The following is a 24222-nucleotide window of genomic DNA, read 5'->3' as shown; positions in this document are numbered from 1 at the left end:
CGCAGGCATACTTTGCTCTCATTGGTCCACCTCCCTCCCTCTCCTCCCTGTCCCTCCGCTCTGCCGCTTGGTCCTTCCTTCAGCAGTCAGGCCACAGTATTCTGTCACCTTCTCTCCTCCACCTCAAGATCTCTTTTCCCGTCTCACTGCCCCCTTTCTGTTCTATAACATACATATGCTCATGTATAAAATTAAAATCTAAGATCCGTGTGAGAGAGATAATGATACATTTGTCTTTCTGAGTCTGGCATATATCACATGTCATAATTTCAGTGTCTATCTAATTTCCTGCAAACGCAAAGGCACACAGTCAGTGTTTCCCAAGGTGGCACAGTCTGTGGGTAGGTGCTCTGTTCTCATTTTCTCTAGATGATTCAGCTGTGCTTCTGTCAGACTATAAACTACTGATTGAAGACCAAAAAGATTGGAGGGAAGTCTAAAGTTTATGAGATGTTTTTCCTTTTATGATTAGTGAATTTTGTTTCCCCCCAAAATCATGCCTGCATGAAACTTATAAAAATTTTCTCCTAACTAGTCTTTTCCAGAAGTTTGTTAGCTAGCATTTATATTTAGTCTACACTCTATTTCAAATTAATTTGGGAATTAGGTGTGAGGTATGTTCAAGGATCCTTTTATGTACAATGGTTTATGTAGTCAGATGCATACATTAAAAATGTATAGTTAAGGACTGTGGTATAGCTCAGTGATAGAATACTTCCCCAATACAGGTAAAAGTCTGGATTCTATCCACAGCACAATAAATAAGTAAACTAATAAATGCATAAATAAAACAGTTCAATAAATTTTGACAAACCCATATCACCACCACAATCAAAATATAGAACATTTCCAAAACTGCCCCCAGCTTTTCCTATACCCCTTTATAGCTAACTTCTCCACTTGTGGCTGTGGGCAAGGACTGCTTTCTGTCTCCATGGTATAGTTTAGACACCCTAGATAGGATCATGCGATGTATAGTCCATGACTAGCTTCTTGATGCTATGTGGACTGTGTTCATTCTCATTCATAGTATAGATGACTCAGCAATTAACTTTCCTTTGCTCAGCAGTATTCTGTAGTGTGGTTACATCACTTCTCTTGAGCAGTGGTAAACAAATGTCTCTGTACCCAGACAGGACACTAACAACAAACTGAAACAATTCTGTCTAAAGCTAGATAGGTTGACCTAGTGAGTTTCTTATAGGAATATGGGCAAGGGGTTCCTTACAGGGGCATGGGTGATTCACAGGCAGCTGGCTCACTAAAAAGCCCACCCCTACCTGGGCAATAACTCGAGAACTGCAGCCCTGGAGTCTCCCTTGCTGGGCCATCAGTGGTGACAAGTGTAAGAATTCTTTGCCTATTCTTAAGGTCCACCAAGGTTTCTCCTCCTGTTTTCAGTGTTTATAGACCTATGATTCATTTATTTGACCTTTCCTGTATTAACTTCTGTATAAACCGGAGTTTTACTTATCTAAGGAGTGGACATCCCACTGCTTCAGCACCACGTAGTGAAAGGTTTCTTGGAGCTAGGAATGGTGGTTCACACCTGTTATCAGGGAACTTGGGAGGCTGAGGAAAGAGGGTCGGAAACTTGGGGCCAGCCTGGACCACGCAGCAAGACCTGCCCCCAAAGAAGAAAAGCGGAGAAAGAATAAAAACAAAGACCCAAGTCAACCAAGAAGGGCGTGTCTACTGACTAGCCTTTGCAGGTTTGTCGGCGGCGTCGAGCGTGTTGGGGCCGCGGGGCACTTGGGGCGTCTGCTCCGTTTTGTTGCTGTGTGTTTATCCCTCTGTCACACCACATGCTGCGCCACCGTCACTGTCTAGAAAGTCTCAGCCCAGACTGAGCCCTCCCACCTCATTCTCCAAAAACTGACAGTTCTTCCAGCTCCTTTACTATTCTACACAAATTCTTTTATTTATTTCTATAAAAATTTACCCTAGAATTTTGATGAGAAGTTAATTTTAAGAGAATTGAAGTCTTTGTTGTGCTGATTCATCCAACCCACAGGCATGGCTTGTGTTTCCGTTGATCTAGATATTTGGTTTCTTTTATCAGCATTGCAGAGTTTTCAGCATACATGTCCTGTATGAGTTTTACTTTTTTATTATTTACTATTAGTGTGTGTGGGCATGTGTGTGCCACAGAGTGCATGTGGGGGTCGGAGGACAACTCTCAGGATCTGGCTATCTCCTTCCCCCTTTTGGAGGCAGGATCTCTCTTCGGGTCTCTGCCACTGTGTACTCGAGGATAACATCCTTCAAGCTTCCAGGCGATCCTCCGGCATCCACCTCCCATCTCGCTGGAGGAGCTCTGGGATTTCAGATGGAAGTCATGACATCTGGCTCTTTGTACATTCTGGAGATTGAACTCATCAGCAGGTTTGTGCTGCAAATGCTTTCTCCACTGAGCCACCTCACAGGCCCTACACATGTTTGGTAGACTTACTTCTAAGTGTTCTACTTGGAAAATCTTAAATGACATTGTGTTGTGAATTTTACTATTCATATATTCACTGATATATGATTAATACGTATAATACATAATTAACGATTATACTGATTAATACAATTAATTGTTGAGTGCTTATCTTTTATCTTGTCACTTTGCTGAACACATTTATTAGGTACTAAGGGGTCTCTTTTGTAAACTCCTTAAGGATTTTACTAAACCTAGTAAAATCAAACAGGAATCATTTTATTTATTTATACACTGTACATTTCCTCTTCTTGTATGGTTTCACAGACTACAACTTCTTCCTTGTTTCTCCTCTTTGCCAGAAACATTGATGCTTTCAACATCAATATCATGCTAACTGAAGAGTTACAGAATTAGAGCTCAATATTGTGATTGTCAGCTTTAGGGAGAGTCTCCCTAATCACATTTTCAGAGTTTCTGTGATAATGAATTTTGTCAAATACTGTTTCTTGTGGTGTATGTGCACGTGTGTATGTGTACGTGTACCTGTGTGTGTGTATAGTGTACATGCACATGTACCTGTGTGTGTGTACGTGTGTGTGCATGTACGTGTGTGTTTGTGTGTATAGTATACATGCACATGTATGTGTGGAGACCAGAGGTTGACAATGATGTCTTTCTCTGTTCCACACCACATTCTAATTTTTCATTCTTATTCTTGGAGAATGTCATAGATTTGTACAATGTATTCTAACCTTGCCTCTGACTCCTTGTGGAAGTCCCTGGCCCAATATATCTCTCTTCCATCTTCCACTTCAAATCCTTTTTAGGATCGGAGCCCCCTGAGCCAAACGAAGGCTTCCCATATGAACATGGCTACAGGTTATGCTCTGAGGCGTGGCAACCTGCCCACGGACACTCCACAAGAGCAGGGGCTGTTCCTCCACAGAAGCCTGCAGCTGCCAATTCAACTTCAGCTAGTGGAGGGCCTCAGGATCCTTTCTACATTTCTTTTTGAGACCAGGTGTCTCACAAACCTGGAGCTCACCTTGTCAGCTGGGATGGCTGGCCAACGAGCCCCTAGAACCCGCCTGTCTACCTCCCTGTGTAGCTCTCCCCATTTTTGAGGCATAGCCTCCTTTCACTACCCAGCCTAGCTAGCCTCAAAGTTTCTATCATCTTGCCTCAGCCTTCACACCCGCCCCTCCCCTTACTTTTAAAGTCAGGTTAATAGTAGCTTCAGAGAATGAATTAGAGTGTCTTTCTGTCTATTTCTAGAGAAAGACTGTAGAATTGTAGGTAATTCTAGTTTATGTGTTTAGTAAGATTTTTTTCAGTGATATAAGGTAGGTCTGAGAGTTATTTCTTGGGATTTATAGATTATGTATTCAGTTTCTCTGTAGTTCCTGTGGCTTTTTTCAGATGATGATACCACATATGGTAGACATGGTCTATGCTCCCTGAAAGGAAGTCCATTTTGTGTAGTTGTTGAATTTGTAAGAAATGTCTTGTATTAGTCTTTTGCTATCCTCTGGATGTCTTAGGGTTCACAGTAATGTCCTGTTTCACTCTTACCAGAACTTGTTTAGTGGTAGGATTTTTTGTAATGGGAGCTTAAAGTGCTTATTTGAGCTCTCTCTTTTCTAAAGAATGTGTTTGGAGCTACAAAGTTACTCATAACTACTTCAACTATATCTCATAAATTCTGTCACAATGAATTTTTATTTAACTCAGGTGTGTGTGTGTGTGTGTGTGTGTGTTACTTGACATTTCTATTTGAGCCTCTGCTCCTACTTTTGATGTTTTAAACTATTTCAGTTAATTTTGCTTTATTTCTAAAATGTGGCTTATCTTGATGTCATAACATGGAGACTTGCAAGAGACTGTATATTCTGCTTCACTGGACTGCCTTTTGTAGCTGTCAACTGGATCCTACCCCTTGAAAATCCTGAGGTTGCTTTACTTCCTTGCTATTCAGCCACGGAGAGGACAGGTCTCCATCTGAGACCCTACGCTGCTTCTGCTTCCTGTGCTCCTGGGTTCTGTCTCATGTATTTTGTGACTTTGTTGTTTTGTGAATAGAGGCTTACGATTTTTTCTCCCTGATGGGTTGGTACTTTTATCATTATGTAAAATCTTTATCCCTAATACTTTCCTTTGTTCTAAAATGAACTTTATCTGATATAAACATAGACATCAGTTTCCTTTCATTGACACATTTCTATGTCTTACTCCATTCTTTTGCTTACCACCTGCCCATTATCCTTTTTTTTTTTTTTTTTTTTTTTTTGTTTTTCGAGACAGGGTTTCTCTGTGTAGCTGTGTAGCTTTGTGCCTTTCCTGGGACTCACTTGGTAGCCCAGGCTGGCCTCAAACTCACTGAGATCCGCCTGGCTCTGCTTCCCGAGTGCTGGGATTAAAGGCGTGTGCCACCACCCCGGCTAGCCCATTATCTTTTGAAGTGTGTTTCATAGACAACACAGACTTAGGTCACATATTTAAAGTTCCTAGAGAGAAAGTACACCTAACACAATAAACAGATCTGTGTTCTACCTTCCAACACAATACTGAGATGCGTGATTGCAGAACCAGACCTTGGAGCACATGGCCAGTGCAGTTATTTCATTTTCATGCATGTCTCAAACCCCTTGGAGTCCTTTCTCAATAAAAGAGACTCTCTGAGATACATCTTAAACATCCTTGGTATAGGAAGGACAGCTCTCCATGCTGTGCTTTGGAAATCAGTAGAGGATGGAGGGTTGGATGTAGGCTCAGTATGGTCATCATTCTTACTTTACATATAGATCTGGGGTCCTGTTGCCTTATAGGGCATCTTCTATACATCGTCCTTCAGTACCAGAGTTCCATGTTCTGTGCTGGCTCCTCCTTCCAGCATCTTCTCAAGCCCCAGCAAGCAGCCTCCGCATTTCCTTTCATTCTAGGCCTTTGTCTGCTCTCCCTAGAGAGAGGCCTTCCAAGCTTCTTGTCTTGAAATTCTTCATAATTTCAGCATGGTATATTCACCACAGCTATTTCTCCCACCCTTTTATATGGCATAGAGACTTAGTGATCCAAAAGGTAGAACTATGGAAAGACACAAGTAGTTTCTTTTTTCATAAGAGTATATTGTTATTTTCCTTTAAAGTTTTCTACTCAAAAATACATAGTGCCCTGAATTACTAGCATTGAGAACCTTTCCTAAATGTGAATGATTCCTGCCTGAATTTTGGTTCCACAATTCACTCTTTCTTCAGGGATAGCCTTTGGAGAACCAATCCCCATACAGGTCTTGACTCTTCTCAATTCCTGTTTCACTTCCTTTAATATACAAAGTGGAGGCTATAGCAATTCAGTTTACATCTGTCTGCTCATCCTGTGTTCTTTGGCAGGTTTTGTTGGCCATGCTAGACTTGCATTGGAATGTCACATAAATCTACAGTGGTCAAGTAACAATTCAATCTCCCATATCCTAAAAAGGAGTTTAATTATCAAGAGAGGAATGAATAATAGAGCATGACATAAACTTCTCAACTTGGACTTGTGCATGAGAGTGGATATATTTGAGAGACCCTGTGTGAGGCCTAAAAGAGACCTCAGGAAGCTGCAGCTCTTGAGTTTACAGCCTAGAGTTTGAAATTTTAGCCTGAAATGTTCCATTTTGCTCATTCCACCCACAGACAGTAAGATCCAAATTGCTGGACAGATTCTTGGAATTCCAACCCGTCTGAAGCTGCCTTGAAATGGAATTGCCCAGAGGCCACGGAGACGGACAGGCAGAGCTAGCGTCAGGGTAGAGCTGGGAGAGCATGAAGCAGCGTGGGCTTCTTCTGCCATTCCAGAAACCTCTCCGCTCTGTGGCTTTCCCATGCTCCCAGTCTCTTCCGCACGACAATGAGCTTTTTCCTTCTAGTTTTTCACACCACAGCCTGGTTTCCTCAGATTTGCCCGGATGCGGGCCTCCGCTGACCACTGCAATTGCTAGACAGTACACACATCCTGTGGGAAGCAGCAGGCCTGACTTTGAGTCTGGCATACTTACTAGGAAACTGAAATTCTCAAACAGGCTAAAGGCACCTCTCTGGTAGTGGAGGTGAGCGTAATTAGTATAGCAGAGTGGTGGCGCCTACGAGGGAGAAAACAATGGCTGGGTACCAACTTGCAGAAGGCGAATCTGTAGTGTAGCATAAGTTATATCTCCTGACATCACAAACAGCTTTAGTGCCAGGAAATACAGCTCCTAGACCTGTGTCTATAACTCACCGCAGTCATCAAAACGCCTTCTGTTTACTAAGCAGGCCACACTCTGTGGGGATTAAGAGAACTCATAAAATGTTGCCTCTATTCAAAGTCTTCTTCAGATAAACCTTTGAAAGCTTTAAAGTACCCACTTGCTAAGGATTTTCACTGCCCCTTATCCCCTTGGCAAATGGCTTATGTACACACACACACACACACACACACACACACACACACACACACACACAATCTTGTGGTATATATTTAAAAACATTCTGCAGGATGTGTAGACCACAGCTTTATATTTGTACACAGCAGACTTGCACTGGCACAGTGTGCTCAGTCATGCTATCTGTAGTTTCTTCATGCTCAGGTGTGCAGTGGAGTGGGGGAACACCAGTCTGACGTCAGTTGGTTATGCAGCTCAGGCCCCTTTCCAGCCTTAGGTCTCTCGTCTTGAATGTACGGGAAGGAGCTGAGCGCCCAGCTTTCCCTGGGTTCTTGCTGCCTTGGATTTTCGGTGGGAACTATAGAACGCAGTATGCAGTACTTCCTCTAACGTCCCGCAGGATCTGGAGCCGCCTTGGAAGAACAGTGGGGTACTCAGAGGGGAGCTAGAATTGTGTTTTTGAACGTGGTGCATGGACCATTAACTCGTCTTATTTTTTGCAGTGTGTGTGTGTGTGTGTGTGTGTGTGTGTGTGTGTGTGTGTGTTCCCTGAGCGTATTTGCCCATGAGAACTTAAACACAGAGAACTACAGAAAACTTTACCCTTTAGAACTGAGAATGCCTTTAACATTCTTTTTTAAGCATTTGCTTCCAAATTCTCTGTAACCAATAACATCTATTATTTAATAACATCCTAATGTTAATCCTGAACTCATATCAAAGACAAAAATAGAGCCCTGTCCAGAGTATCCTAGGGCCCAGTAGTTTTTCTGTCTTTCTCTCTCTTCCCATCAGCCTCCCACCTAAAGATCTCCACAGAACTCAGAGTTCAGAGCACTCACCTGAGGCATTTGCCAGATGCTCGGAGAGACGGGAACTTGCTCAGGTCTAGATCCCAGTGTGGAAAAGCTATAGACATTGAACACTTACGTTACAATTCTCTTTAACGTCAGTTTTTCTGAGGTTGTTTGGAGCTTTACAAATGAATGTCAGCCCTAGCAGGCAGTGTACTGAGACTCAGGAAGCTATGGACACGGTGTCCTCTCCTCAGACTGACTATCTAGGTTATTCTCTGTGAAGACAAATGTAGCCTCACTCTTTCAGTGCTTTGGAAGCTGAGCTATGAATTAAAAAGATCTTGTTTAGGACTCATCTACCTCACATCCATTAGGTTGGCTACTATCCAAAAATCAGAAAATAACACATGTTGGACAGTCTGTGAGAATGTAGATGTGTTAGTCACAGAAAACAGGACAGAAGTTCCTAAAGAAATTCAAAATATAATTACCATATGACCCCACAAGACTTTTCTGGGCGAATACCCAAAGGGGATGAAGTCACCGCCTTCCAGAGGTATCTGTGCTCCCTGGTTTGTGATAGCTTTATCCACAGGAGCTGAGATACGGACACAGCCTAAATGTCCACCAGTGGCCAGATGAATAAAGAAACTAGTGTATTCCTTTTCCTATCTTCTATTATATGCTGTACTACTAACACAGAGATACCCCCACATATTACATATATAAAACAAATACACATATACTACACACACACACACACACACACACACACTTCACTCTACCATATCTTGAAGCATTAAAAACCTGAAAACCTTGTTCTAACCACAGTAACCCAGAGACCCTCTCTCCCTGTATTGCATCACATCACTTGTATACGGGATCTAAAAAAAAAAGTCAAATAAATATACAGAGGTAGAAAATAAAGCTGTGACTTCCAGGCATGTCAGGTGTGTGGAGGGGGAGGATGGTCAGAGGCTGCAGCGGCAGGTGTGTGTATGGAGGGGAAGGACGGTCAGAGGCTGCAGCGGCAGGTGTGGGGGGGAGGACAGTCAGAGGCTGCAGCGGCAGGTGTGTGTGTGGGGAGGACGGTCAGAGGCTGCAGCGGCAGGTGTGGAGGGGGAGGACGGTCAGAGGCTGCAGCGTCAGGTGTGGAGGGGGAGGACGGTCAGAGGCTGCAGCGGCAGGTGTGGAGGAGGAGGATGGTCAGAGGCTGCAGCGGCAGGTGTGGAGGGGGAGGATGGTCAGAGGCTGCAGCGTCAGGTGTGGAGGGGGAGGACGGTCAGAGGCTGCAGCGGCAGGTGTGGAGGAGGAGGATGGTCAGAGGCTGCAGCGGCAGGTGTGGAGGGGGAGGATGGTCAGAGGCTGCAGCGGCAGGTGTGTGTGTGGGGGGAGGACGGTCAGAGGCTGCAGCGGCAGGTGTGGAGGAGGAGGATGGTCAGAGGCTGCAGCGGCAGGTGTGGAGGAGGAGGATGGTCAGAGGCTGCAGCGGCAGGTGTGTGTGGAGGGGGAGGATGGTCAGAGGCTGCAGCGTCAGGTGTATAGATGGACAAACCGACAGGACTGACTGCCGTAAATCATACTGTGTTTGGAATTCCTTCTAAGTGAGATGTTTCTGGTAACTTTTGCCACAAAAACTCCAAAATACTGAAAGGTAAATCTGTGAGATGATGGCTGTATTCCTTCACCCCACTAATCCTTTTACTGTCTATGTGTATCCCATGATTATGTGCAATAAAGTTTATTTCTAAACGATAAAGGAATATCATTGTGTTTCTTTTCAAAACGAATACAGATAAAAGTTCACCCCCTGTTTGAGTTTTGAGATAATGGTTCAAGGAGAGGCAACATGGAGTCTTCCTGAATGTGACACTGCCGTGTGGAGACTTTCTGGAAAATTCACTTGTATAGCTCCAGGGTCTGATGCTAGATTGCAAAAGATTTCCCATTTTGGACTTCAACTCAATAATAACTCAATAGTGTGAAACTCAGTAGGAAACGGACCTTGAACAACAGTGATAGGTATCTCCAGCTTGACCAGGGTTGCCCGAGAAACTCAATGGTAGATTAAATAATCATATCCACACGTCATCAGGCCACACATCCAGCAGAGGAGTCAGCAGCAGAAGGGGATGGACCGCCCCACAGTCTCCGAGCAAGCTAAGCGTGGGTGCATGTAGCGCTGTGGTCTGGGTCTTCACGAGTCTGCGCCAGTCTGTCTGGATGTTGGGACTTGACCCTGGGCCTTCACACATTCTAAGCATTGTTCTACCTCAGAGTCACAGCTCCAGACCTCCTTCTCTTAGATGAGCCGCACCACGGTGAGATGAAGTCCTTTCTGTTGTTGACTGGTATGGAACCTGCACTCAGATAACAAAGAATTGCTGACCACCCGGAGCATGTGAAGGAAACTCTTTAATAGGGACACAGTCTGGAATAGTGACAGATATTAACAAATAGTCCTGAATGCTTACGTACATAACTGTAAGTGTGCAAAGAGCTGGGGGAGGATCAACCCTGTGGGATGCAAGCTCCACCCAAGGTGGGACATGATTTGTTGATCCTGTACGATGACTTTCACCCTTGGTTATTTCTCACAGATATTTACATAATGTGAAGGCTCCTTAAACCATCTGATTCCAAGTTCTTCTTTCCTTCTTCTGCTCAGTCATTCTGCCTCTAGGAAGACAGGTATCATATATGGACTAAAATTCCCACAAACATCCCCATCCTTTCTTAAAATTACTCCAACTGGAGGATTTTAACTGAGTCCCTACATTTGTGCTATACCAGGTCTGAGACACTATGCTCTGGAATCTGTCATCATCCTAGTTACCCAGTTCTTATTATAAATTCCTTACATTTATCTCAAAAGCATACCTTTTGACTCCATAATTGAACAAAATCTTGACGATCACTTCCCTCTCTTCTCCTTCCCCCCCTTAAATCACCCCCATCATGATTTCATTGGCTTGCCCTGTAAACACGCTCTCTTCAGAGGATCCATCGGGGTCTTTCCATCATGCCAAAATCTTTGTACCTAATTCCAGGAGTCTGTAAAGAGAAAATGTCTACACATTGGGTTTTCCAGCAAACACTAAACCACGGGACATTTTTACATCAAGCAGATTTGAATTTGAGATCCAGTTTCTACCTGGAAGAGCTCAGAATTGATTCAAGTTTATTGGTGTCTTTCCCTAGCAATGGCTCACCCTGGGATTATCCCCTTTCTATCTTTTCAGCCACACTCATGAGCTTTCCCTGAGCACCCTCCTTTTCTTTTCCTTTGTCCCCAAGTTTACCCCAATCATTTTTTTGTTTCCAAAAATGACTCCCTCCTGGAATCTCCTGGCTGTCTGGAAGCCTCAAATCTTCACGGGTGGTCCTGGTTGCCTCTTCTTCCATGTGCCAGCCTTCTCCTCTGCTCCTCTGCCCCAGGCTGATTGTGAAAGCTAAAGACCAGGTGGAACTGGACAGCAGAAATAGAAAGAGCTAGGTTTCCTTTCTCTTGGCATCCTTTGTCCCCGCCCAGTGAGCATCCTGGGGAGAGAATCCTGGTCTGCCTGGCAGAGAGCAGCATGTCCAAAGCAAGTTGGCCTCGAGTCAGCATTCAGCCTGGGTCAGTGTTTTCTCTCTGTTGAGAACTTGGGCCAAGTTTGGCCAAAAGCCTACTCAGAATCCAGTTCTGGAATATGCATGTATTCCTCATCTCTGTCTACTCTCCCCGGAGAGCTCAGGAGGCCAGAGGAACTGTTCCCATACCGGCCTCTCAGCAGGGTGGGTTGACAACACTTCCTCTCCAGGAAAAGAACTAGAGTTGAACTTTCCTTTAACAAAATCTAATAGAGATTTAGTACTAGAGAGTAACATCCTTTTCACAGAAAAGTCAGCCACAGGAGTGTTTTCAGCAGAGCATGCCTGGGATACGTTGAAAACACAATTCAATTACAAATGCATCTAAGATGGTTCTAGGATTAATCATCAAGATTGCGTTCAGTTCTGAAGTCAAAGACTCATTACGCAAGCAAAGCTTTGCCCAGGCAGGGGTGAGGGAGGGGGTTGGGGGGAGACAGTGTGGGTCTTGCCTGTTCGCCTTTGCTCTTGTCCTGGCCTTCTAGCACACCCTGTCTCTGTCTCTCCCTGCTGTCCTTTTCTAAGGTGTGGCTATGAAATCTAACCATCACACTGAAATGCAGCAAGGTAGACATTCACCACACATTATTAAAATAAGATAACTTAAATTACACACTCAAATAAGGATGATCCTTTAAAATTGCTTGACTTAAACTTATTACAACAATGCTGTTATTACTTAAAACCTCATTTTGGAATTTATCTCTTTGAATTACTTTAGAATTACATCCAGACCCAGTTTATGAGCCAGACAAGAATTATAGACTCAAGGAGAGGTCTCAAAATATAATCTGGTATATATGAAGAAGCTGAGAGCCCACAGGGTTTATAAACAGATTTTTCCCAACATCAAAAATTTGTTATTTCATTCTCTTGTAGAATAACCCAGCCCCAAATGACAGCCCTATTTGCTCATTAGTCATTTGATTAATCGACTCAAATGTCTTTATTAAGCCTGCAGAGATTACAGCATATGAGCCATCATTTATTAAACATTTCTATGTGCCAACACCTGTGAAAGTCACTTATCACAACAAAAACCACACACCAGTGATATCAGAATGTCCAGTTCAAGGAGGAGGTCGCCGAAGCTCAGAGCCATAAGCTCCAGTCAGTGACAGAATATGAATGAAGCCCTCTGCTTTCTAAGCCTGTGCAATATTCATAACTCAGGGTACACTGAACAAAGCCACAGATTGTTAGAGTTGATCGAAGATTGTTGTTATTGTGAGAACTGGAAGAGATTCCAACCTTCACCAAAGCATTCACTACAAATCACACGCACCACACTCACACACTTTGTATACAAGAGGTTACAGAATGCTGGTCCAAATGGAGCATTAAAAAGAATCTAATCCAAACCATTATATTTTAAGTGAACAGACTGTAGCCTAGAGAAGTTTGAAGCCTTGTTCCTAACCTCTTTAGTGACGAGCTGTGGACCCAGGATTAAGTAAGGTTATATAGTCCATATCCAGAGCCCCTCCCTTGAACTAAATGAAAGATTCACAGCTATGTTCTCAGTTCCAGGCAACAACCTGGAGGTGTGGCAACTTTAGGACACCAGCCAACCCAGGCATAACCCATGCCCTTCTCAGTAAATCATTGTTAGATATTTGGAGGTCTCTCAAAGCAACACACTCAAGCATTGTCTCAGTTCTGAAGCCGGTAGTCTTCCCATGACACGGAGAACACAAAACAACTCACTCTGAGCAACTGTCATTCTGGGGTCCTTCAACTGAAAGACATCTGAACAGAAAGTCACATGGAAGACATCAGAACACAGAACATCTCTGGCCATTGTTATAAGTTAGGGCTAGAGATGGGGAAGATTTATGGCTTACCAAACTGAAGCAGTTAGCCCAGGGAACATCTAGGTGGTAACTGAAGAATTCTCAGAGCTCAGTGTTCTCTTCAGTGTTAGCAAGTTGCCTCGTACCTCATCTGTCTGAAGGGCCTTTGCCTGCCGTGGGTGGGATGCCTCTTGGCAGTTCTTAGGCACAAGTCTACTCTGAAGAGAAGATTGCTTCTCATACAAATTCACCTCCTTGGGAATGTTAACGTGGCAAGAGCCGGCTAATGTGGCTCTGCTGATGAGAGTTGCATTTCAGGGACAGGACTGTTCACAATCTGTACTGGCTGGTTTTTACGTCAATTTAGAACAAGCTAGACTCATCAGAGAGAAGCCTCAATTGAGAAAATGCCTTCATAAAATCTGGCTGTAAGGCATTTTCTTAATTAGCCAATAATAGGGGAGGGTCCAGCCGATTGTGGGTGGTGCCCTCCCTAGGATGGTGGTCCTGAGTTCTAAAAGAAAGCAGGCTGAGCAAGCCATGAAGGGCAAGCTAGTAGGCAGCATCCCTCCATGCCTCAGCTCCTGTCTCCAGGATCCTGCCCTGCTTGAGTTCCTGACCCGACTTCCTTCAGTGATGAACAGCAATGCTGAAGTGTGAGCCAAGTCAACCCTTTCCTCCCCAACTTGCTTTTTGGTCATGGAGTTTAATCACAGCAATAGAAACCCTAACTAAGACACCATCATAAATCATACCACATAAGAAAAGAATTTTGATGAGGAGAGATGTTATATTTTAGATGTCAAAGTTTGCTGTAGAATTTTTTCTGCAAGCTTAACTCAATACTATTATTATTAATAATAATAATATAAAAGGATTTTCTGCCACTCTATTGACAATAGCTAGGAAATGGAAACAATTCTATATGTTGGTGTGTAACTTTTTTCTGACCAATTACATCTTGTGTGCTTTTTAAAGTGTCTACAATGCACATGCATTAGTTTTATAGTTTAAACAAGAGAAAAATGGTCTCTCAGAAGGCAGTTCTAGAACTTTCTAACATACCAGGGAGAATGAGTGCCTCAGAACTTGCCATGCTACTCCTAAGTTACCCAGCGATCCCTGTTCCCGAGGAGTAGAACACAGACTGTCCGTGCACCCGGGAGGCCACTTAGCATCCCTGTCTACTCCGCGGCTTGCTTCCTGACTTCCACTTCCGCACCTCTTCTGTGCTTCTTTCTTCAGCACCCTCCTCTGCCGGAACTCCTGTGTCTCCTCTAGGGACCATGTCAGCGTGTAGCTCAGCGACCCCTTCTCTGCAAAGACATTGCGCGTCCTCCTCTCTGCACCCCCACCTTGCCTTCCCAGCCGTTTCCTGCTCGTCTTCCAGTGAGTCATGGTGCTGTTCATCCTTGCTGACCATGGCATGAGTATTGTTGGATGCCATTGGCTCTGCTGTGCCCCTCCCCCACAGTAGATTGTAAGGGGACCAACAGCCTGTCCCCTCAGGTGGCCTGTCCCCTCAGGTGCCTCCCAAGAAGCCCTGGCTGTGCCCTGTAAGGACACACTAAATCCGACTAATGATGTTAATCTTTGTGGTGGGAGGTGGCACAATCATGTCAAGGGTCCCTGGTCCTGCTGCTGCCTCCCATGCTTATCAGTTCCAGGTGTAAACTGTCAGCCCAGGTCCTTCATTTGGCTGTACCCACTGTCTGTCACTTACTCAGGTGCCCTGAGCTAGAGAGTGTCAACTGTCCTTCAGTACACAGAGTTGTGTGTGTGACTCTGTAGAACACTATAAATAAGTGGAGATTTCCCCCCTTTTGGCCTGTATAATTTATATGTGTATGTGTGATATATGATACATGCATGTAGGCATGTGTGTGGCATAGCACACATGTGGCAGTCAGAGGACAACTTGGGATGTCAATCTTTCCCTTCGCCTTGTTGAGGAAGGGTCTCTGTTGTTTGCCACTGTGCTACTGATGCTCACCTGGCTGGTCCTCGGGCTTCTGAAGGTTCTGTCACCACTGTTCCCCATCTTCCTGCAGGAGCAATAAGATTGTAGACTACACGGCTGTGCCCAGATTTGAACTCAGGGCTTCATGCTCACACAGCAAACACTGACCATCAGCCCACTGTCGTGTTTTAATTTCCTTTCAATATTAATTCAAATATGTTCTCTTTCTAGCATCAACTCGGTCAGCAGAGGGGCACCAACATCCCATTCTATCAGCAGTTTCTTAGATGGCAAAGGTACTCTGTATTCTTATGTCACAGCCCAAAGCTAGACTACATTACTCAGACTTCCTTGCAGTTTGCTGTGACCATATGACCTTGATCTGGACAAGGACACAGGAATGGCAGTGTGAATATACTTCCTGCCCAACTCATAAAAACGCTCCCATAAATGGCTGGCCCTTCTCTGTCTCTTTGTCTTCTGGTGAGATGTTGACACTGGGGTAATTTGGAAAGCTGAACACAAAATAGCCTCCTTCAGCCCAGGCCCCTGGGTGTCTACGGAGCAGAGTGGTCTCGCTCCATAGCTGGTGGGTGTGTGGTGGCGTGATGGTTCAGAAACTTTAGATTCATTGATAGCATTTGGAATGATCTTAAATGTTGTTCCAGTCACACATTGTCCACGTTTTGAGCAGTACAGAACACACAGTGTGAAGTGTTTAGTTACACTATCATCATTTAGAGTCATGGCTTCTCCAAGAAAGAGTGGGGAGTCTTCTCATTAACACTTTTCAGATGAAGGCATGAGGTAACGCCATTGTTATTTGCTAGGTACACATTTAGTCAAAGTAGGAAAGGCTACTTCTTCTCATTCTAAGCATAGAGTTGACAACACCTTTTTGGGTTTTTTGTTTGTTTGTTTTTGTTTTTTGTTGTTTTGTAAAGGATTTGATAGTAAATATTTTAGGCTTTGTAATGCACTTATAGTCTCTGTGGCCTGTTCTTCATTTGATTATTATTGCTTTTAAATAGTTCTTCACATACATAAGAACCATTCATAGCTCATATATCTTACAAAAATATACTATAGGCTATACTCAGCCAAGAGCCATGGTTTACAAGTTATAGCCCTTGGGCGAGACTGCTCCCACACTGCTCCACAGTTCAGGGCCCCTGCTGTGTCCAGCACAGCTCTGGGGACAGAGCCGACTGGAATGGCAAGGGCATGAAGAGAAGACAGAAAGACACACTGGCAGAAAGCTGGGCTCTCTGCTAGAGAAGCCACAGCACCCCAGAAGCCCAATGTGCCTATTACACAGGGTTTATCAGAGAGGTGGGGTTATCGCACCCAGCTGAACAAAAGGCAGGGTTAGGGCAGACAGCTGGCCCGAGGAGACGCGGCTAGCAGGCTCTGTGGAGGAGCAGTCTTTCGGCTGTAAACGGCTGTGGGGAGAAAGCCACAGTGGCATTTTTTGCACACACATGGATCAGAAGGGGTTTGCCATTTCCCTCTGGGTCTGAGGGTGGGGTTCTTTGACATAGCACACATCCACTCAGGACCTCACACACTCAGGGATTCCTCCATCCCCCCAGCTCCCAGTGCCCTTCAGTCCTCTTCTAAGACAACAAGCCATGAAACGTGCTGCAAATGGAGTCTCTGGTGTCTGCCTCCTCCTCCATCCTACCACTTCCTTAAGCATGGGGGCTTGCATTCACCTCCTTTCCCCAAGGTCATAGCAGAGACACCAGAGAATGTCCTTGACACATTTTTGGTGACTAAATAAACACACACATCTTTGTGTTCTAGAAGTTGATTTTAGTGTCTCAGAACTTAAGTGTGACAAACAGAGCTGTTACAGAAACATGAAGCATCTGCTAAACTGCTCCCTTGAGCCAGCTCCTCTGAGAAGACAGGTCCTGTGCATGGACCCGGAGGACTGGTGCACGTCAACTCTTAAATATCCCCATGGGCGTGCGTTGAAGGTGTGGTCCCCAGCCTCTAACAGTGTTAGAGGTAGTGAAATCTTTAACAGGATGGGCCTAGTGCAAGGGAGCAGGGTTATTGGGGTGCACTTGAAGGGTTACTGAGACCCTGATCTCTCCTTATCCCATTAGTCCCTGGTTACCATAAGATGAGCATGTCTGTTCACCACACAGCTCCTGCTGTCAAGTTCTGCCTTACCAGTCCCTAATCGATAGATAGGCCAAGCGATCATGGACTGTAAGCCAAAATAGTGCCTTTCTTCACCTGATTTGTCCCAGAGTCATCTCACACTACAGGACATGTGGACACGTTAGGAGATTTTTTTCACTGTCTGGAAGGGGCATCACTGGTATCCAGTGAGTGGAGGGTGAGTGTATCAAACAGAACAGCCCTCAAAAAGTGTTCTAGTCCGACATAGTAGTAGACCCCTGGAAAATTCCCATGGAGAAATCAGTCCTCTCAGTGTCCATGGCAGGAAGTTGCCAGGGTCATGTGTAGGCCCTGGGCAGCATGGTGACATGCTCTGGAGGAGAGACATCATCAAGGTGTCATAAAACCTTGATATTGCTGTGGAAAACCATCTCTGGGGTGAAAAATAATAGAGAATGGAAAAAGAAGGCCTTGGCTATAAATGGTGGCTGGGTTTTGTTCTTTTTAATTTATTCATATTTTATTGAGACAGGGTCTCATATAGCTAAGACTGGCATAAAACTCACCACGTAGCCAAGGATGACCTTAAGCTCCCAATCTTCTCGCCTCCACTACCAGTGCTCTGCTAAGACTCGAACACTGTGATGCCTGGTTTACATGGTGCTGGTGCTCACACACGGGCCTTCATGACACGAGGCATGCACTCCACCAACAAAGCTGCATCTCAGCTCTCTGTTCTTTTACTTTTCACCTGAAGCACTGTGAGAGGTTTGGCCTCCACTTTTCTCAGGGGAAGAATGGAAATGCGTGTTTGATGAGCCACATCTCTATGCTAGAACCTCCTAACTGGGGGGTGGCTCAGCACAAGCTTCTAAGCTTCCTCCCTGGGCATTTTCTCGAAGGGAGAAACTTTTCCCCCTTAGGAAGAACCTTGATATTGTGAAGTCATTGCAGAAACCAGGTCTCAATGACTCAATCAACAAAGACCCATGGAAGCATCTCTTGGGGATGCTAAATCTTAAAACAGAAAGAAAGCAAAGAGAGTGTGGCCTCTCACATTCGTTCCCTAGAAGTCAGTCAGACACCTGTCACTGTCACAGGGGCGGCGATGCAGAAATTCAAGCAAACACTTGGAAGAGCGTCTTGATTTGTACAATTCAGGGTGGCTGGGGTGCCCCTTACACACTGCTGGAGGCACAGAAGGGGCACATTGATGAGACTGCAGGGCAGACAGCTGGAGTACGGGGTGTGGCTGTGAAAAATGAGCTGGGTCCTCCTCTTCCTCCCCGTTCCCTCAGAGACTTCTCCATATGGATTCTACTCACCGGGCAAATTTGCACACACTGCTAACTTCCCTCAAAGGAGTTTCTTATTTCAACTAAGCAAAGAAGAGAAGGGAGGGGAGAAGAAGGAAGAAAACCTATGGCAGACTCTGCCATGTTCCTTCCTCTGCATCCTTGGTCCCCACCATCAGCCTGCATACTGGAGGCCCTCACTGCAAGCATGGGCAGCTCTCCACCTTGGAGCCTTGCCTGGCTAAGGGAACCTACAGCGGTATTGAGACAGAGGTGGCTGGAGGAACTTACTGATGGCCAAGAGGAGCTGGCAGATTGGTACCAGCTCCCTTGTTCTTGGGAAGGAGAGCCCTGGTGTACCTACCCTTCACATCTCCTGCTTCCTCGGGGACAGCCTTCTCCTAACTCACTGTCCACTGGCTTTCCGCAGCTCCCTGCTGGTGCACGCTGTCTCGCTGACTCTATCTACTACTTCCATTCAAATCTTAGTCTCGGGGTCAGCTGTGGAAAACCCAGACGAAGGTGAAACAAGTGCCCAGTTACACGCTGCCCCAGCTCTGGCTGCCCCAGCCCTGGCTGCCCCAGCCCTTGCTTTACCCTCGGGTAAGAGGAGAACTCTCATATTGTCATAAGAAGCTGATGTTGATTGTTTAGACAGAGTAGGGGGTTCCTTGGCTCACTTTTAGGGAGGCTCCGTGGGGGATAGATGATGGTGATAGTGGTGTGTAGGTGTGAACTGGTATGTGGATAGTGATATAGTGGTGTGTAGGTGTGAACTGGTGTGTGGATAGTGATATAGTGTGTGTGTGATAGTAATAGTGTGTGAACTGGTGTGTGGATAGTGATATAGTGGTGTGTAGGTGTGAACTGGTGTGTGGATAGAGATATAGTGGTGTGTAGGTGTGAACTGGTGTGTGGATAGAGATAGTGGTGGAGAAGGCTGATTCCCACTGCTCTGCTGGGCACAGCCAGGCAGAAATCCACGGCTCTGTCCACACCATCCGCCCTCACAGCTTTAATTCAGATGTGACTGGCAGTACAGTGACAGTTCCTCATGTCCCCCCGCCCCCCGGCAGTCCAGAGTTTGTGTTTGTGAATGGTGGGAGACCTCTTGATGACACAATCGGCCTCTAATTAAGCTGTTATTAAAATCAGTGTGAACTTTCATAGTTAGAGATGTAGGATATGGAGTCACAACCAATGAGATAGACAGTCCATGACTAAAACATCACCTGGGATAAATGTTAAGGCAGAGGTCCCACCCCCAGACGTACGGATTGACGGCCCCCTTCTCATCTCCACCCCCTCAGTCACTGCTGATGGGCAGAGGGAAAGCATTTTCTGCCATCTGGTTTTTGCAACAGTCAGGCAGTAAGCTCCTGGGGACACGGGTCTTATCTCATGCTGTTGAGCGTGAGCACATGGCTATGTCCACTCAAGGGGCTCTATTAGCGCTGAATGCAATCGTAAAAATAGCCTGAACATGGAGATTTGATAACGTCCGCTCCAACCTGAGTCACCAAGTCTGAAGGGCACCCAGCTCCCCAGCTGGTGCCTAATGTCCTGCAAACTGGGAAATACGCTGATAAGTTCACAGGGCTGTTGTGAATCACACGGTAGTTCCCAGGATCCAGAAGAAAACAACAGTGATATCACAACTCTTCTTGTTTTCCCCCTTGGTGTTTGATTTTGGCACTGAGTTCTTTTAAGTGAGAACTATGCCAAACATCTTGTGTGAACCCTTCTACTCAGCAACTATGCAAGCAGCCTCTGCTGCATGCCAGAGGCTGAGAAGAGGGAGGGAAGGGTGCCGGGGAAGGCACCGTGGGCTTGGAACTCTTTCTCTGCAATCAGGAGCCCCCTCAGAGCATCGTGTGGCAGGGCTGAACAGGTCGCAGTCCCCAGCCTGGTATCATGGCTCCGGAGTCTGACTGGCTCTGGGCCCCCAGGCCAGGCATCTTTGCTTTTTAGCAATGGCAGGGCATAGCTGCATGTGACTATCTCATTGTTTGGGATCTGGAATAAATTCTTCTAGCACCAGCTATGAAATCACTAGAGTTCAAGAGGAGAAAGTTCATGGGGCTAAAAGAGGGTTTGCAGGGGAAGGCATGGATGCTGTGTACTCCTGGCTGTGAGTGTTGGCAGAGTGTCACTGCGTGGTGGGTGGACAAAGTCTGTGCTCAGATGCAAGCGTAGCAGTGGATTTCCTGGGAGAAGCTATCCCTTCTAGGTGAGGAAACCCTTTGCTAATTCTGCAAAGAGCAGGAGAGGATGTCTGCGGCACAGCTTCCCTGAGAGAGTGAGCAGGACCCCAGAGTGCTGCTCAGAACTGGAGCTCTGTGCTGGGCCAGCAATGAGGGAACCATTCCCGGCCAGAAAAGCATTCCCCAGACCCAGCCCTTCCCAGTTCCCAGCCAGCCTGGGGGCTGCAGCCCTGAGTGCCAACACGTCAGTCTCCGAATGCAGGGAAATCTCCCTTCTTAATTCCCAGAGCAAACTACTCCTCAGAAAGAGCAGAATCTTGGGAGGAAATCACATCACCCGAGGGGAGAGCCAGTTCTGCCCGACAATTTTTCAGGGCTGCCTTTGGAGCCAATGATCTGTCATTCCTTGAGTAAACAAGCACCTTATCATATCACAAACATTTATTTAACCCTTTTCTCCTGCACTTTTACCAGCAGGGAGAAAGAAAGCAAAGCAGTTAGCAAGGCAGCCAGCGCCCTGTGGCAGAAATGCCAAATTCCCTGAACATTACACCCAATCCATAAAATGTCAGCTGGCTCTTCCCTGCGTCTCCTTAAAACACCAGGGTGGCTCACCCAGACTCACTCCAGCACCATCCCCTGCCTCCATGCTCCCACTCCATCCCACCTCCATTAATGCCCGCCTCCTTCAACAGACAGCCTCTTAATTCTCCTGCCCCCCCCCAAATGGATCCTGTACTAATTTGTCGGGATCTTTGGGGGCTGATGTGGGGAATGGAGGGGTGGGGCGGGCCAGCCAGTGTTTACATCTCTCCTTTAATGACAATCCACTTGACAAAGCTGGTGAGTCTCAACATTTTTTGAATGTGTGTGTGATGTGTTTCAAAGGCATATTCTTTGACTTTTACATCACCGTGAGCAAAGTATGTAAATTCCTCTAAGCTCCCACATCCTCCAGTTTTCTTTCTGTGAGTAGACTTTGTTTTTCTTTCTCCATGTTGCTCCCACACAATGGGGCCAAAATCTTGTTCAGGACAAGGAAACATATAAATAGAACATGCATGTGGTATGCAAGGAAATTCATGTAGACTAGCGAGAGACTGTTTGGATGGATGTCTTAGGGCTGCTGGGGAAACTTGAAGTCTTGGCCTGAGCGGTTCAGTATCTTCAGGTCCTCAAGGTTGTCAGAAATGTCAAAACTGTTCTCATTCTTGGGAATGTACTAGCAAACTATGGAAGGGACATAAATTTAAAATGAGAATTTGGATGAGCCATGAGAGGTGTGCGTTGGATGTAGGATGCCTACAAGCCTAGTTAAGAGGCTGAATGTGCTGCATGTAGATGGTTAAATGAGTTTTCCTTTTCAGCCCTTGGACCATCTTACTTTGCTAATGATTCCGTAGCCACCGTGTCTCAGCTGAGACTTTCCTCCGCTGCATTCCCCTCTATGAGTATCACCCTGCCAATCATCCCCCAACTCACCCTCTCCTCTCAGAACTACACACCAGAGCTCTTGCCAAAAAAACTTTTATCAGAGCAAGTTTGAACACACTAATGCCTGTGGACCCTAATGGTTATTTTCATTTCCAAGTTTGGACATAGATCACTTGTTTGGTCTCCTGCTGGGATCAGTCAAGGGGTTTTAACATGTAAATCTCTGATAAGGGAGCTGGTTAGTTTGTGTAGGTTACCATCTGGACTGCTGCTCAGGTTCCCTGGATTATCTCCTCCTCTTCATTCTTCACCTTTGCCCAGTCCCACCACGATCGTCACTCCTGGTGTTCAAAGCACACCCTTATTCGTTATACAGTTTGAATACCGTCTTATTCTACAACTACTGTTTGTTTCTTTAACAAAAACAGAAGAAACCGAGCGCCTGTGACATTTGTGAGGGAGCTCTGCTGGTTTTGATGTGTGTGCTGTACAGCTCAGACTCAAAATGAGCATCCTTCCAACCATCACAGTGCTTTAGTTTTTCAGCTTTAAATACAAAATAATCAGCTATTGCCTTAGCTTTCCCATTTGATGAAGCTTTGTGATCTCAAACTGAAATCTTAACAGCTGCTTGTGTAGTTTCCAGAACCTGTTCTGGCTGTCACGTATGTGCATGTCAGTCCCTGAGAGCTTTTCCCTTCAGGAACCTGACCGAGAAGCAGTGGTTTGCATATAGTTCATTCTGTTGCCTGAGTTCACAGATCAGGCCAGGTCTGTGAATAAGCCTGTCATCAAATATCTCCTCTGGTATCCCAGCCAGTAAGTAAACCCAGCCCAAGCAGAGTCATGATGCTACAGACTTGTGATCTCAGGTCCTGGTTCTGGAAAGTTCTTTTATGAGTCAAAGTCAAAGTCTGGGACATTATCAGGAAACAGAAATATTGTCCTTCTGCTCCAGGACTTGAACCATGATCCAGGAAGGGCCCTGCTTCCTTGTTTGGTCCCTCTCAGAGTGCAGGGCTATGGGGCCCCAGACATGTCTGTCCTCCCTGCCCCTAACTGTCCCCTTACCCTGATGTTCTTATAACTGCCCCGACCTCTCTGAAGCCTTTCATTTTAGACTTTTTTTAAAAAATAAGACAATATGAAAGCAAAATGCACCCTGGCTTGGAGAATGCCCATTTTTGTATCCGCTGTCACTGCTTGATGACCCCTCCCCTCCTCCCCCTCCTCCCCCTCCCTCCTCCCCCTCCTCCCCTCCTCCCCTCTCCTCCTCCCCCTCCCCTTCCCCCTACAGTGAACTTTAAATCCTTTTATCCGTGGGGACTGGAGACGAAGTATCTGGCTTTTCTTCGCGGCCAGCCACTTGCCAGTCTGGCTTTTCTCCTCTCTGGATGCTCCTCTTCCTGGCTCCTTGCCAATGGACAGATGTCAATGATTGTCTGATTATTAAGGGAAAACAAGATACGAAAGCACACACATCACCTCCTCTTTAATGATGCTAGCATTGTCTGCACAAGGTCCAGTCTGTGGTCCTGTTTGCAGGACAGCCCTGGGGTTGTCCCAGGTCCAGAAACAAATTCAAGCACCTCTGAACCCTGGAGACTGTGCTGGGCAGCCCTCAGGGGCAAGTTCTGTCCTTACCACCTCTGCCCAAGTTCACTTCCTGTCCCAAACCATCCTCCTCAACCTAGTGGCAGTCATCTTAGGTTTGGTCTTCTTGGCCCAAAGCCAAACAGTCCCAGCCATACCGAGTAATATTAATCATAGCTTGGTGTAAGAAAGCACTGGGCAAGGAGTCATTCTGACCTCTATTCCTGCTTCCTGGCTGCCTGGCCCAGGGCAGTTTCTGCTTGCTGCTCAGTTACCTTCTTGCAAGCTGAGGGGACTGAGCAACAGACATTCCTTCCATTTTTCCTTAAGCAAATATTTATGTATGCTAGACACTGGGAATGGAGCTGGAACAGGACAAACAAGGCCCTTGCCCCCGGTGGAGCAGAAGGGACAGTGGAGGAAGGCGAAGAAGGTAACTAAGACGCCAGCATCCTTCTAACTCGGACAGCCTGCAGGTGTGTCCCTGACCATAGCCATATGTCATATGTCGTCCTTCTGACTTATCGGGGACCGCTGGGAGTCAGTGAAGAGT

This window comes from Peromyscus leucopus, chromosome 19 (genome assembly GCF_004664715.2).
Source record: "Peromyscus leucopus breed LL Stock chromosome 19, UCI_PerLeu_2.1, whole genome shotgun sequence".
NCBI classification, from domain to species: Eukaryota; Metazoa; Chordata; class Mammalia; order Rodentia; family Cricetidae; genus Peromyscus; species Peromyscus leucopus.
The sequence above is the reverse complement of the archived record's forward strand: the minus strand, read 5'-3'. Positions refer to the sequence as shown.